This window comes from Callospermophilus lateralis, chromosome 7 (genome assembly GCF_048772815.1).
Source record: "Callospermophilus lateralis isolate mCalLat2 chromosome 7, mCalLat2.hap1, whole genome shotgun sequence".
Lineage (NCBI taxonomy): Eukaryota > Metazoa > Chordata > Mammalia > Rodentia > Sciuridae > Callospermophilus > Callospermophilus lateralis.
In genome coordinates, this window is record NC_135311.1 from 54,202,405 (window position 1) to 54,218,798 (window position 16,394).

The following is a 16,394-nucleotide window of genomic DNA, read 5'->3' on the forward strand; positions in this document are numbered from 1 at the left end:
GATGCAGCACTGACAGCTGAAGAAATGATATACTTTTGCCCAAGATTCTGTGAACCGCCATGTCCAGGAAGTACTCCTGTGAGAAGAAAACTGCTTTGAGAAGAAAACTGCTTTTGATCATTTCTCAATCTGGGTCTGGGATCTCAATCTGAGATCTGGGTGTGCATCCTCTTTTGCCTCAGAGGTGGGTGGTGAGAGATGGCCCAGCTGTCTGAGGCCAGGAGGCATCCCCACAGGGAGGAGGCACAGGGGCCAGGGGGGCTCTCTCTGGGAGCCTGCTCTGTGTTTTCAGAGTGAGGCAGGGTGCTCCCAACTAGCCTGCGCAGTTCTGAAAACCATCTGAAGGGCAGGGCCCTTGGTGCTACATTCATAGTCTGCAATAGCAGCTCAGGCCTCACCAGGAGAAAGAGGCAGCTGACATGTGGATTGTCCAAAGCACCGTGGCTCAGGTTCAGATGCCTGGTGATCAGTACTTGAGCACCTGAACATCATCCTCGGGTCAGGGAAGCTGCTCTGCCTCCAGTGTGATCACTTGACAGTTTCTCAAACTTGGCGAAGACCCCTGACAATGGTGGGCTCTGCATCATCACTACTTTCTGGGCACCTATCCTGAGGACCAGCCTCCTTCAGAGCCAGGCTCTTATTCCAGCCTCCACAGCCAAGACAGTCAAGGCTTCTTGATTTGTGTTTTCCAGGCAAGAGAACTTTGTATCCCTTTTTTTAAGTGTGCATATACTCTTTAGAAATGCCTAAAAGTGTTGCTATGTTTTAGATGGATCTGTCAAATAGTTTAAAGGGAGGTAGAAGTTTTGCCTCATGGGTTCCTCCTGAGGGTTCATCAGGGAGCTGGTGCCCACCAGTGCCTTTGTCACATCTGGCATGGAGGCTGGGCGGAGGCCTGTCCCCTAGCTTCTGGAGCTGACATTCCGAGTCATGTTGAAGAGTCGGGATGTTTACAGTGCATGATGTGTCTCTTCCTCTCTGGCTCTGTTTTTTTCTGTAAAATTATGCAGTTCTTCTTTCTAATGCTGTGTAGACTGACCACTGGAGTTGCCTGTGTGAGGTCAGAGGCTCTGACACTGTCATTGCTTCCAGAAACTTCTTGCCTAGGTCCTCTTTTTATTCTTCTTTGCCAATAACCTGATTAACCAAGTTCTCCAGCATCTAGGATTTACCTTCTCCTTTCATAGGACCTCTTGTATGTTGTTAAATGTTCAGCTTAAACAATTTATAAAAACCTTTCTATAGGGCAGATTTAGCCACTGGCTGAACCGGTCCTCCCCAGCAGAGCTCCAAGGGAAGGTGTCCCTGTTGGCCCTGGGGAGCTGCCGGGTGCTTAGCATTTTTTGATTTTGACACTGACATAATAGGTAGGCTTGTGGATTGTTTTGTTTTTGTTTTTTAACTTAAAGATATTAAGACTTAATTCACTAAAATTTATTCTAAGGGGATAGTTATACTTTTGTACTTTATTAGGTATCCATGTTTTATCAGCTTACCATTTAATGCCTAAGTTTCCCCTGAAAATAGCAAATAAAATTGTGTATTTATGAATGAAAAAAAAAACCACACAAATCAGATAATGCCACACACTTGTGCAGAATCCTCATACATTCTCCTTTCACACTCAGTAAAATTCAAACATTTTTTCATGGCCTCCTCCTTCCTGGATACCTCTCTGACTTCACATTCTACCACTCTCCTGATTCTTTACTCTTCTCTACTTTTGTGATTGTTCCTTGAAGGCAATAACTCCTTTCTGCCTGTGGGCCTTTGCATCAGCACTTCTTCTGCCTGGTATACTCTTCTACCACGTGTGCTCATGGCTTTTTCACTCACATCATTCAGACATCCTAGAGAAGCCTTTCTGGACATTCTATCAAAAAATAGCACCTTAGCCAGGTGCAGTGGTGCACATTTGTAATCCTCACAGTTTGGGAGGCTGAGGCAGGAGAATCTAAAGTTCAAAGTCAGCCTCTGCAACTTAGCAAGACCTTGTCTCATAATAAAAAATAAAAGACAAAAGGGGCTGGGGATGTAGCTCAGTGGTTAAGCAACCGTGGGTCCAATTCCTGATAATCCCCCCAAAATAGCATCTTGCCTCTTCCCATGGCCCCCATCCACTTTGACCATCTCCTTCCACTGATTTACTGCTTTCCATTGCACTATTACTACTTGATATTACATATTCGCTTGCTTATTATGTGTCCATTTAAAGCCTGTGGAAGTTCATGAGCACAGGAATCTTGTGTGCCTTATCCACTGCTGTTTCTTCAGTGCATAGAAAAAATGCACTAAATGTGTAGGAATGCAATATATATATAAATATATGCAATATATATATATATATATATATATATATATATATATATAAAACAAATGAATTAATGGATTCTAAATAAATGTGCCTCTTTCACTCAATTAGAGTTGTGAATCTAATTTAGCAAACCCTATATATTGCTTAATGATTGGGTAATCTTAGGAGAGTTGTTTAATCTCCCTGTGCCTCAATTTCTTCATCTGTGAATTGTAAGAAAATGTCACCTATTTCATTGAGTATGAGGTTTGAATAAATGAATACAGGAAGTGCTTATTCTGGAATAATGCCTAATGATATAAGTATTCTATTAGTGCTTGCTGATATTATTGGGTTTTATTTATTTATTTATTTATTTTTAATTTTTTGGTGGTGCTTGGGATTGAACCCAGGGGCTTGTGCATCTGAGGCAAGCACCCTACCAACTGTGCTATATCCCCAGCCTCCTCATATTGTTATTGTTACAGAAATCTAGACTTTGAAAGTTTAAATTAAGGAGGTAGAAGAAGGGGCCATTTTTCACATTATAAAGGACATTTGAAAATCATAACAAATGAATGTGTATTAGGATTTGCAAAGCAGAGGTTAAAAACAGCAGAGAAACTTGAAAGTCTTAGAAACCTCTGCCAATTAAAAATCAATCAGCAGCTGGGTGCAATGGCGCATGCCTGTAATCCCAGCATTTAGGAGGCTAAGGCAGAAGCATCAGGAGTTCAAAGCCATCTTCAGGAAAAGCAACATGCATGTGCTGAACAACTCAGTGAGACCCTGTCTCTAAATGTGGCCCCTAAGATGAATCCCCAGTACTAAAAATAAATAAAATAAAAATCAGCAATAAAGACAAAGGAAATCTGAAACTATGATGGAGCCATTCAAATTTGATTAATAACCAAAAAATTAGTTTATATACAACTTTGCAAGATAATAATCGTAGTATGTATCAAAGCACATCTGTATCTTTAAAACTAAATTCCACAATATCACTAAAGAAGATGAGATCCTTTCCCACTATCTTTGGGCCTTCTAGACCACATAACCACCATGTCCCTCTTTACTAACAGCTTCGATCTGGAGGAAGCAACATCATTTTTGTTCCAGCCAAGACTTATCACATTAGTGCAAAGACAATAAAGTTGACCCACAGAAAGGGTTCTACAAATGAAGGTGATTGATTAGCTAAGTGTTAACTATCAATTCTGCACTAAAAATAAGCCAAAACGTGAAGCAAAAATATGGATATTTTTTATAAAATTTGCTTTTTTAAGGGGGGGAATTATTATCATTACTTTGAAATTTGATTACAACCAATTTTGTTGGCATTAAAATTAGAGTCATTTTAAATTTGAATTTGAATAATGGCTTATGTACCAAAACTCAGAAATTAAGTTTGGCAAAAATGGGAATAGTTTTCCAGTAATTACAGATCAGAAGGCAGAAATAAGTTTTGGGAAACAGACAAAATCCATGTTTACAATGATTGTGCCACAGATTTAAACTTCAGTAGTGCATTAGTAAACTTCACATTTGGATCTTCACTTTGAGATTTGAGAGCTGTTTCTTGGGAAAAAAAAAAAAAAATCTCAGTACCTTGTGCAAATAAATCAGTCTTCCTTGTGCCTTAGCACACACTTAAAATTTCTCTGCTGTATATATACAAAACACCTACCACATTGGCAGGTCAAAATACATACTTTCATAACAAAACTATAATGTGCCTCTTATTAAGTATGAACAATATACACATAATACATGGTAAACAGTATTTACAAAATATAAAATATAATACAAGCTGTTTGTATGTAACTTTTTAAGCTCATCTTTTGCACCTATAGGTTGCAACAAGGCAAATTTCCATTTCTGTACCAATTTTTTAGAGTTCAAAGATTTGGGGAAAACTGTTTTACACACATAGTAAAATCTGAAATTTAAGTTTGAACTTTGAGGAGCGTTTTTAAGTGTACTGCCATAAACTCCCTGTTTTGATTGGAATTTTCAACAGTGCTTCCCATCCAGTGACTAGGAGGCTTTGGAAGAACACTAGGAGAAGGTGGATCACTAAACTTTGCCCCAGCATAATTTTTCTTTTGGCTCACTTCAGTTAGAAATGGTGATTTCTTCAAATGCATATTTTTAATGTTCTCAGTATTTTTAAAAGGCCTTTTTTTCCTGCTTCTGAATTCTATCAGGCGAAACAGAATCCTGCCAAAAGTTATTTTCATTCCTTTTTGCAGAGGTGATCTTGGTTCGTGGCAAGTGATATTTGCTTTTCTGTCTGTTGATCTTTGGTTGTTCACACAAGTGTATACCATGAACAAGCTGGCCGTGGGGAAAGGCAATTTTCTCTGATTTTCCCATCTTTGATTTTAAAATCTCTTTTCTCAACGGGGATTGACCCGGTACCGCGGGCCACAGCGGCCCAGGGATGGTGCTCGCTTCCTCAGTTCTGGTTGCGGCTGCAGGATACCAGACCGAGATGGTGGCCTGGCCCGGGACCTCCTGCGCTCCGCTCTGGCCAGTCGCCGGGCTCTGGCCGCCCTCCAGGTTCGGCCGGTGCTGCTGGTACTGATGGAAGTGACTGGGTAGCTGCCCCGCCGGGCTGGCCCGCACCTTTTTTTTTTTTTTTTTTTCCGTCGCTTCTTTGGCGCTGCCCGGGGGGAGCCTCCAGCGGCCAGGCTACCATTGGGCAGAGCTGCTGGAGCGCGAGGCTGGGGAGTCAGACAGGGGCCGTCTTCCCCTAGGAGGTGAGGGAGGGAGAGGGTTGGGGGCAGTACCCTGGGGTCTGGCATCCGAGGTAAAGGCGGCGGTGCCGCGGTCACCGTCGGGAAGGCCCCGAAGTAACCGCGGGTGGAAAAGCCAAGAGGAGCAAGACTGCCGCCCAAGATGAGCGGCTCCCGCTGCGGGACAGCGAGGACAGTCGTAGCGCTAGGAGGCAGGCAGCTCAGCAGAAGTGAAGGCAGTGATCCTAGGGCGGCGGCGGCGGCTCCTGCTAAGAGAGCCACAGAAGAGCGTGGACTATCTGAAATTTGCTTTTAAGCCAGTTGCTTATGCATTTATCTCTGTTTCTTTTCCTACATGTCATTAAGGAAAAATTTTTTTCTATCTTTTTGTTTGTCGTTGTTATTGTTATCTGCATTATTCTGGTGTTTTTACTTTGTGTTAAAACCATCAGGATTCTGCTGTACTCTCCTTTGACCAAACTAACTTGCCAAGCATGTAGCATTTTCCTGTTCCCACAAAGCAACCTCCCAAGGAGAATTAAAAATCAGTGAAGTTAACTATGGCACTATAAATACCATACTAGTTGGGCCTACTGCATATTCCTACTGTGATTTCAGATTGAAAAGGCAAAGCCTTAGATATGGAATAAAGTATTGCTTAGGACATTTTCTGTTATAAAATGACTCACTTTTAATAACAGATCTTCCCTCCCTATTTGTACCTTGTGAAGCAATTAGTTAAGCAATTATTATTATTATCATCATCATCATCATTATTATTTTAAAATCTTAACCAATTCGGAAGTCTGAATACTCCTTCTCAGAGAGATTTCCAACTGAGAAATTATATTTCATTTCGTGACAGCAATTGTCTATGGGCTATTTATTTTAAATTTGTTAAGCATAGCAGATTTAATCTAGAAAGTCCTTCATTTTAAGTGTTCAAAGAGCATGTGAGCTAAAAGCTTAAATCAATTCTTTCCAGCATGGACACTTTTTGTTGTTACAATAAAGATCTTTTGCGCTATTTTAAGAATCTCCTTGGCTAAAGATTTTGAATGCAGTAAGAAAAGCTATAGACCTCAGACACTTAGCTAACCATGAAGGTTGAAAAACCAGCCTCTACCTCAGAGCAAAGCCTGTCCAAGGAAGGGACATGACCTTAGTCCTTGGAAAAACCCACAGAGCACTCCTAAGCACATTGCCACCCTGCTAAGTTATTTATCTACAAATAACAGGAAAGATCTGCTATGCCAGGTGTCCCTGACTCAGTCAGGCTAGGTGGAGATCCATAGCAGCCCCCTAGCAGCCACCAATCAGCATGAAACAGGGAAATACCTGGGATGCCAGATAACCCTCCCAGTGGTTTATGGTGGTTGATAAAAGGTTGGGAAACCATGTAGTTCAGGAGGTACACCCCTCTTGGCTTAAACCAATCAGTTCAAATGAATACCCTTTTTGTACTGACCAATCACCCCTACCCAACTTGTTCCCGCCAGTGAATGTGCTAATCATGTTTTAGGGCTGTTATTTGATTTTCCCACGGTGTGTGGTGTGTGATGATTTGCTGTGATGTATGTGAAGTCCCTACCCTCTCCAAAGAATGTATAAAACTGCTGCAAACCCTGGGCTCAGGGCCTCTTAGCATCACCTGTTGCTGTGTGTGTGTGTGTGTGTGTGTGTGTGTGTGTGTGTGTGGAGGACCGAGCTAGCTCGAAATAAACACCTCTTTGCTGATTACATGGATCTTGGGTCTCTGGTGGTCTTTTGGGTGTCCCGAATTCGAGCATAACAAGGTCAGCTTAAGGTTACAAGACAGAATAAATACACTTAAGTAATAAAGGAAACAGTATTAAATACAAGTAACCTGGACACTCATTACCTTAGTGCAAAAATTCAAGATGTCCCCTGTACCTTTCTCATTTTTGTCATTGGCATCAGTTAAAGTTATATATATATGGCCTCTAGATTGGCTCCACAGTTTAGCTATTGTGAATTGTGCTGCTATAAACATTGATGTGGCTGTGTCCCTACAGGATGGTGTTTTTAAGTTCTTTGAGTATAGTCTGAGGAGAGTAATAGCTTTGTCAAATGGTAATTCCATTCCCAGATTTCCAAGGAATCTCCATACTCCTTTCTGTATTGGCTGCACCAATTTGCAGTCCCACCAGCAATATATGAGTGTGCCTTTTTCCCCACATCCTCGCCAACACTTATTATTGTTTGTCATCATAATAGCTGTCATTCTGATTGGAGTGAGATGATATCTTAGAGTAGTTTTGATTTGCCTTTCTCTGAATGCTAGAGATGATGAACATCTTTACATATGTTTGTTGAATGATTGCATATCGTCTTCTGAGAAGTGCCTGTTCAGGTCCTTGGCCCATTTGTTGATTGGGTTACTTGTTTTTTTTTGGTGCTTAGCTTTTTGAGTTCTTTATATACCTTAGAGATTAGTGCTGAACAGGTTTTTTTTTTAGAGGTGATTCTGAGAAAATTAGATTAGAGAGAAGAAACCAGGAAGGAGAACATCAAGTACAAGAAGATCACGAGGAGGAAGTTAGGGAGAAGATTAAGGGCAAAGAAAAAATATGTAAGATTCAAAGCCACAAGGGATTTAGTGAAAGCATCAGCAAACCCCTGTTACACACTGAACCACATCCAATCTCCCCCTTTTGTGGAGGGACTGGGGATTGAACCAAGGGCTACTTTAACACTGAGCCACATCCCTAGTACATTTTATTTTTTTATTTTGAGAGGGGTTATCCCTAGCTTGCTCTGGATGTTCGTGATCTTGCAATCCTCTTGCCTCAGCTCCTGAGTTGATGGAATTAGAGGTTGTGCCACTGCGTCCACTGCAATCCACCTTTTTTAAAACTACCCACCCCAAAATTTTATTCAACAAAAGAACAAGGTACCCAAGTCACTTTTTCTTTTTCTCCTCTTTCCCCCCTCTTTGTTACCAGGAGTAGAACCCAAGGACACTAAACCACTGAGCCACAGTTCTAGCATTTTTTTAAATTCAGTAAATACAAGTTATAGGAAATGAATAGTTTAATTATACAACATGTTGGGCAATTAGGCCTTTCCTATTAGTTCAGTTCCTGATTTCTGAAGCTTATTGCTTTGAGGTAAGATGAAACATTGAACTGTTTCATTAAAAAATTAATAGAGACACAATTCCCTTCATTATTGAAACCTAGGCACTGAATGAAATTTACCAGGTGCATTTTGCTAGTCTTATTTGTCTCTCAGAAATGCCCTTGTTGTCCCTAGGGGTGTAGGTCTTTTTGTGGCAACACCAAGCAGATGTCAGAGCTGTGGTGCTTCTAATTCTCAAGGCTGCTCTTTCTGGTTCTTTGGTCATCTTCTGTATCTGATGCTTCTGTTTGCTTCTGCCTCTGCTCACACTTCTGTGCTATTGCATCTCTCATTTGGGCTTTGGGGCTGTAGGGTCTGGATCTTTGGACTCAATCAACCTTGGATTGAACATGGTTGAAATTAAGTTTATCTGTGCTGAATGTGTAGAGTCTTTTATTTTGTCATTATTCTCTAAACAGCACAGTGTAAAGTGCTATATAATATTCCCATTATATTAAATGTTTTAAGGAACCTCAAGATGGTTTAAAGCACACTGGAGGATGTGCATAGGTTATATTCAAACAGTGCATCATTTATACCTGAACCTTGAACATGTGCAGAGTTTGGTATACAAAGGGGGTGGGTTCTGGAATCAGTTCACTGTAGATACTGAATGAAGGCTGTACTTGGCCTCGGGCTAGAGAGTATATTTTTCACATATGTGTTTACTCTCTAGGTCACTTGAACCCTACATATTTTCACACACCAACAATCATTGGTTTTGTGGTGGGCACCAGGGATTGAACTCAGGGGCACTTGACCACTGAGCCACATCCCCAGCACAATTGTGAATATATCTTAGGGACAGGAACTCCCTGATGAGCTTAATTCCTTGCCATTGCTGAGGCTGTTTTGAACCCATGATCTTCCTATCTCAGCCTCCTAAGCCACTGGGATTACAGGCATGTGCCACTGTGACTGGCAACCATGGTTCTTAGTATTAAAATCTAACCCAGGTACATTTAAGCTGAGAGAATGTACAGTAAGCATGTTGTAAAACCCACAAGATTATTGGCAAAGTTAAGACAATGCTGTGGAAGTGGACACGGACCAAAAGAACCTGGCTAGTGTTGGGATGGGCAAAGGTGTGACATCTGCAGTGGAGGGGAGAGATAAATCATATTCACACACTAATGCATTTTTCAATGCTTCATTCACTCAAATCACTCAATACATCTTCATTGTATAGGTTCTTAATCAAGAAAATGATAATCCTTAATGTTGGGCACTGCAATACACATAATCAATTCAAAACTAAAAATTCTAAGTTAACTCTGAGCACAGCAAACACTTAATCATGTCAGACTCATTAAAGACATTCCCTCTGCATGCTCAGCTCAAGTGCCAGGTTTAGAGTCTCAAGTCTTAGGGTTGAAGTCCAGCAGATGCTCACTCATTCAGATCACAAAGATCAGGTCAGGAACTGATGGAGGCTTCTCCTGGGCTGGATGTGACAGCTGGTTGAGGAAACAGTCTTAAGAGCTAGTCACCATTCTCACCAGGGTCAAGTTGTGGCTGTAGAGTTTGAGAGCAGTGAGGATGATGCAGAGGATCAGGCAGATAATGACAAGAGTTGGGATATTAGTTCAGGACCTCATCAGGCTCTCTAGCATGTTTCCATGAGTGCAGCTGGCTCAATGTCTGTTCACTTGCTCCATCATTTTTACTAAATGTTGGGGCTCTGCTCACCTTTTCAGTCCCTATCAGCTATTACTGTGTTTCTTAGTGACATCTTACATTCCCTGGATATGACCTCTGGTTTGACAATTTCTGCCCTGACCTCTCACCTCTGACTCCCATCAGGGCGAAGGCAGATGACCATGACTGCGCTCTGAGTTTCCTCTGGGTTGTGGACAGAGACTTGTCTTTATCAGGCTGTGCCTGATTCATACTAGAGGGCTCTGGAGGCTGTGCCTGGTGGACCTGAAGGTTCATTTTCAACTGGAATTACTCAGGCTTAGCCATTTTTAGGTTAAGGCCATGCTTACAGCTAGCCTGGACCACAGCTTGGAGCCCCCACAGACATCCTGATTAGGACCTGCTGCCAGGTGACATAGCACATTGGGGGCACAGGTAACACCTTAGGCATTAACCCCAAACCACATCAAGAGGCAGAAAAATACACTTGACTTTTTCAAATGCAAGGGCAGGCCAGTTCTGAGATCTTAAGAGTGCTGCTTCCACACTGAAAGGAGAGAGTGAGTGTGTGTCTTTATTTTTCTATGGGGGATACCCAAAGGCTTTTCCATCAAATATGATTCACCAAATAAAGCAATGGGTGGGCTGTCCCAGCCCGACAGGTAACACCCAACCCCAGAGCTACAGAGCAGTCTCTACATCTCCATCACGTTCCCCTTGTCTGAACTCTCAAAAACTCTGGTGAGTGGGGCCATCAGGACTCTTCAGGGGTAATAGAATAAGTTAGGGATGGTGCATACACACATATAGAGATAGGTAATATGTGTTAGTTTTTGCTTGTAGCTGAGGTGTTTTCTTCTGGGATAAGTTTGGATTTCCTTCTTTGTCATTTGTAAACATGCCATCATTTTTTCCTTTGGGCTTCCTCTGGGATTTAGAAAATTTTTACAGTTACCAAAGAGTGTTTTAAACTGAACAGAAACTCCCTCTGCTCTGATACAGTACTGTGGATTCCGTCTTTTTCCTTGTAACTTGTGATTTGGTTGCCTTGGTTTCCTTCTCCTGGTTTTGTGCATTCCTTAACCTCTTACTGTGGCCATGCTTAACCCTCACTATTTTGTTTTTAACTTTCCTATTAGTCATTTGAAAGTTTAAATATCCCTGTTATGTAAGCCAGGCACACTGCTGTATGCATGTAATCCCTCAGGAAACTGAGGCAGGAGGCTTGCAAATTGAAAGCTATCCTCAGCAACTTAGCAAGGGCCTAAACAACTTAGTGAGGACTTGTCTCAAAATAAAATATAAAATAGCTGACTTCCCATTATATCCAACACCTTCAAGACCCTGTACTCTCACCTGAGGCCTGCCCTGGAAGATATGCTGTGTTCCCTTCCTGCAGAAAGCTGGTTGTGAGATACACCAGGAAACCACACAGCACAGAAACAATTTTGAAATGCAAGGGCAGGCCAGTTCTTAAATCTTAAGAGTGCTGCTTCCACACTGGAAGGAGAGAGTGAGTGTGTGTTTTTATTTTTCTATGGGGGATACACAAAGGCTTTTCCATAGAATATGATTCACCAAATAAAGCAATGGAAGGTGTTGGATCTAATGGGAAGTCAGCCCTTTCTATATTTTATTTTGAGACAAGGTCTCAGTAAGTTGTTTAGGAACTTGCTAGGTTGCTGAGGATAGCTTTTCAATTTGCAATCCTCCGGCCTCAGTTTCCTGAGGGATTACATGTAGAGCTCCTTAACAGCTGCAGCCAGGTTAGAGGAGACTGCTTCCTCCAGGCGGAAGACCCCTCCCACCTGGGTGTCAGGTGGAGCTCATATACCCCAGCAGCCAGGGTACAGGAGACTAGCACCTCCAGTTGAGAGACACCTCCCACCTGGGAATGGTGGTAATTCCTATACTGCCTTAGCCAGGGTAGAGCGGACACACCCCTTCAGGCAGGAGATGCCTAATGCAGTAAAAGTTTCTTTCTCACACCAAAATGTTTACTGCAGATGTGGACAGTTGCTCTCCATGTTCTTAGAATCTAGGATGCTTCAACTTTGTAGCTACTAGGTTACCCCAGGTCTCTTCCATGACTTTTGTGGCATGGAAGAGACAGTCTAGAATGCTCACAGCTTGTGAATGTGTCACCCTGGAAGTAACACATTACTTCCTCTCAGGTATAATTGGCTAGAATTAGTCACATGGTCCTATCTACATGTGGATCTAGAAATGTAAGCTTCCATATTTGGAAGTAAAGGAGTCACACAAAAGGAAGCAAGAATGTGAAGAGAGAGCCTTCAGAATGGGGGAAAAATCTTTGCTACCTGCACCTCAGATAGAGCAGTAATCTCCAGGATATATCAAGAACTCAAGAAACTTAACACCAGCTGGGCGTGGTGCTGCACGCCTATAATCCCAGGAGTTTGGGAGGCTGAGACAGGAGAATTCAAAGCCAGCCACAGCAATTGTGAGGTGCTTAGCAACTTAGTGAGACCCTGTCTCTAAATAAAATACAAAATAGGGGTGGGGATGTGGCTTAGAGGTAGAGTGCCCTGAGTTAAAAAAAAAATTGGTTAATAAATATATGAAAAAATGTTCAACATCTCTAGCAATTAGAGAAATGCAAATTAAAATTACACTGAGATTTCATCTCACTCCAGTTAGATGCCAATTATCAAGAATACAAATAACAGTAAATGTTGGTGAAGATGTGGGGGAAAATGTACCCTAATACATTGCTGATGGGACTACAAATTGGTGCAAGTACTAAGGAAAGCAGTAGGGAGATTCCTTAGAAAACATTGAATGAAACCACCATTTGACCTAGTTATCCCACTCCTCGGCACATTCCCAAGAAACTTAAAATCATTGTACTATAGTGACACAGCCACATCAATGTTTATAACAGCTCAATTATCAATAGCTAAACTATGGAACCAAACTGCGTGCCTTTCAAGAAATAGATAAAGAAAATGTGGTATACATACATAATGGACTATTACTCAGCAATATAGAAGAATGAAATTATAGCATTTGCCAATAAATGCATGAAACTGTAGACAATCATGCTAAGTGAAACAAGTCAATCCCCCAAAATCAAAAGCCAGGTGCTCTGATATGCAGATGCTAACACACAATAAGGAGTGGCATGAAGGGAAAATAGAAGTTCATTGAATTAGACAAAGGGGAATGAAGGGAAGGGAGGGGCAATGAGAATAGGAAAGACAGTAAAATGAATCAGACATAACTTTCCTATGTTCATATATGAATATACAACCAGTGTAACACCATATCTTACATAACCACAAGAATAGGAAGTTATACTCCATGCATATATGATATGTCAAAATACACTCTACTGTCATGTATGAACAAATAAAAAAATTTTAAAAAGAAGTGAAATAGGACCAGACTAGTTATGTTCATCATAACTGATGTGACTTTGGACTCACTTTTCTGGGGATTTCTACTCCTTCATCCCTTCCAAGGACCTCAGAGGCACTGAAATGCCAGATGAAATTCCTTTGTGTTTTAAAATATCTAGAGTGGTTGTGGATTCCTACAGTAAACACTGGCTGAATCAAGTGTGTACTGGTAACTTTGTATAATTTTACCACTACCTGACCTTACCATTTCTGCCTCCTAAGGCTGTCCTATATGAACTGCATATTCCAAGCTCCTTTGCCTTCTGGCTTTGGTTGGGTGGGATCATGGGAGAATCCAGCAGGAGATGAGAAAATAGGAATTGAGACAGATCAGAATATCTCTCTCTGCCTCCTTTGAATTTCCCATTAAACTGTGAGTTCTTGATCCTGCCTCCAACTCTGTAGGCTCCTTTCATTAAACTTCCCTCTTGAGTACACTTTGAGTATGATGTCTGTTTTGAACCTGATTTATAGCAGGTATTTAATAAGCAAAAAATTTCAACTATAAGTCTAAAAAGAGTAACAGACCATCTCCCATCTTCCAGTTTTACTACAGCTGAAGGTCTTTTTAAGATGCCCTTCTTCTGCCTTAAAAGATCAGTGGCTCCCAAGTATAACCATCACCACACCCCCACCGTAAGCTGCAGTCAGACAGAAGTAATTTCAGTTCCCTCTGCAATGTGTTCTCTTCCTCTGAGCCTCTGCACATGCAGCATAGGCTGGAAACTGCTCACCACCCCCACTCATCAAAAAGTCACTTACCCTCAGAAGCTTCCCTGAGATGGTAGAATACTTGTTGAGAGCCACAGCCCAGTCAGGATGACTGCATGGCATTTTGCCAGAAGGGAGTGTTTGAGAGGTGACACCAGCCATTGAGAAGATGATGGTTATGTTAAGCTGTGTATTCAATTGTACATTAGACCTTTACTGTCTGGTAATAGGGCGGCTCTTGTTGCCTTGGGCGCATCTGCTACTTTGGAGTTCCCATTGAGTTCTCTAGAGTGAGTGCTCTCAGCCCAGTGGAGTGGGAGAGAGTTTCCAGGGAGGGTGCGTGGAGTGCTGGTGGAGTTCGGGCAATAAAGTTTCCTGTTTGAACATACCAGTGCTTTGTGGCAGCTCGGTTATTTGTGCCCAGCCTGACTGTGGCAAATACTCTCCCTCTGCAGTCTTTATGTACCATTATACAGAGAGAGTATTCACTGTTACATTGTGCTACTACTGCCTACTTACCTGTGTCCTCCAAGACTGTAAGATCTAGAACAAGGAAAGAGTCCTAGGACAGGGAATGAGTCTTTCCCTCTCTCTGTGCATCTCTGTCTCTCTTTCTGTCTCTCATTGATCTGTTGCTTTTCTGTTTTCTTCCATTAATTTGTATTTAGATCCCAGCATAATAGCCTGGCACACAGTAGGTCTTAGTAACTACAAATGTTGAATGGTTAAAACTCTCTCTTGGCTTCCAGGTCATCTCTCTTTCTTTATTTTTCTCTTTCTCTGGCTTTCTTCTTTCTTTGTTCTTGGAAGCCTTCACAATCAACTCCTCCTCTGTCTACCCATTAACTATTCTTCAGAGCAGCTCATTCTTATCTGCCTTTTGGACTTCAACCATCAGTAAATACCACAATACCCCAAAGCATATTTTCAATCCTAACCTTTCACATGAGCTAAGGCTGCCCCTCTCTTCCTTCAAGCAGTTCAGATAAAGTCTCATTATTTCTCCATTCCCAACCTGTCCTCCTCCTGCTTCCAGTACTCAGTCCACCCAGTTGTCCAAGTGACAAACTTCAAAGTCCCCCAACTCTTTCCATTGTTTTCCCCCCTTTGTCCTGCTGGGCAACATGTTTCATCCATCCTCACAGTTCACACTCTGTTTCTGAGTCTTTATTTTTCCTAATTCTTTTACCAAGAACACTTTGCCCCCACTTTATCTCAAACACTTTGCATTCTTTGAAATTCAGAAAACTGGTCAATTTCAATTCATTGCTTCTTCCTCCAAGTTCTACCTAAGTTATTTCTATTTTTGTCTGCTTGTGGGATTTGTTTGTTTGTTTGTTTTTGCAGTTCTGGGGTTTGAACCCAGGACCTTGCACACATGCTAATTAAGCACTCTACCACTGAGCTATAGATCCCCCACACTTGTTAAAGTTTTGGGGCAGGGTCTTGGTTTCCCAGGCTGGCCTCCCACTTGTGATCCTCCTGCCTCAGCCTCAGAAGCAGCTGGGCTTGATGTGTAGCTGAGCCAAGTAGACTCCTAGGCACCTGGCTTGAAGCCATGTCTTTTAATGTTGGATCTAAACATGTCTCCATCCTTAGAAGGTAAAATTCTTAGGTTTTTTTTTTTTTAATCATTGGGACTAGCTTGTGATTGACATTTTATGCAATTAAAATATTTTATATGAATGAATGAATAAATAAATTTACTGGGAAAGAGAATCTTTTCAATTACACCCTTTCAGAGGTTATTGCAAGAGAATCTTTGATATTAAAGGATAAAAGTCTCAGTTGAAAAACCTGAACTTTATGTGACCAAGTCAATATACACTTTAACAAGATATTGTATGTGCTTATACAGGACAGTTAATTGCTATGCAGGTAGCAAGATTTTTTTTTTTAAGCTTACCCTGCAGTGTTGGGAAAAGTATAAACGGCAGCCATACCCCAGAGAAAAACCCCAACATTGCGCCTAAGGACCTCTTCTTCCTACCTTCCTCCTTTCTGCAGTGGCAGGAAAACTTCCCACCTGTGTAAACTCTCCTGCTGGCACCAATTTCAAATCTCGCTGGCTGGGAACCTTAGCTCCAATGAGAACTAATTCCTGGGCTCCGGAGTTGATATCTGGAAGAACTTGCCAATAAACGGGTTGCCTGCCATTTATCTAAGCCCTACCATCTCTCCCTTAGTTCTATATAAACACACAGCTTTTTACAATAAAATTGGAATTCACCTGGCAAAGTGTCTTTGCGTGGGGAATTCTTTCAGTGACTGCTCTTTCCTCCCAATTCTCTAGGAATGGGAGCAATGGCCAAAGGGAGAGAGAGGATGCTTCTTGTTTCCTTTAAGACATTTCCATATTTGAAAAATACAAAGTGGAATTGGAGCTGTTGTTAAAAACAAAAAAGATCCCAGCTGCTCTGAGTTTCAAGAACACCCCCTGTGAACAGC

The 16,394-nt window shown here is 41.6% G+C and overlaps 1 pseudogene; it reads right to left on the reverse strand.

Moving 5' to 3' along the window:
- Positions 1-4,242: 4,242 nt before the first annotated feature.
- LOC143404262 (proline-rich nuclear receptor coactivator 1-like) lies at positions 4,243-14,069 on the reverse strand (annotated as a pseudogene).
- Between the last annotated feature and the right edge of the window lie 2,325 nt (positions 14,070-16,394).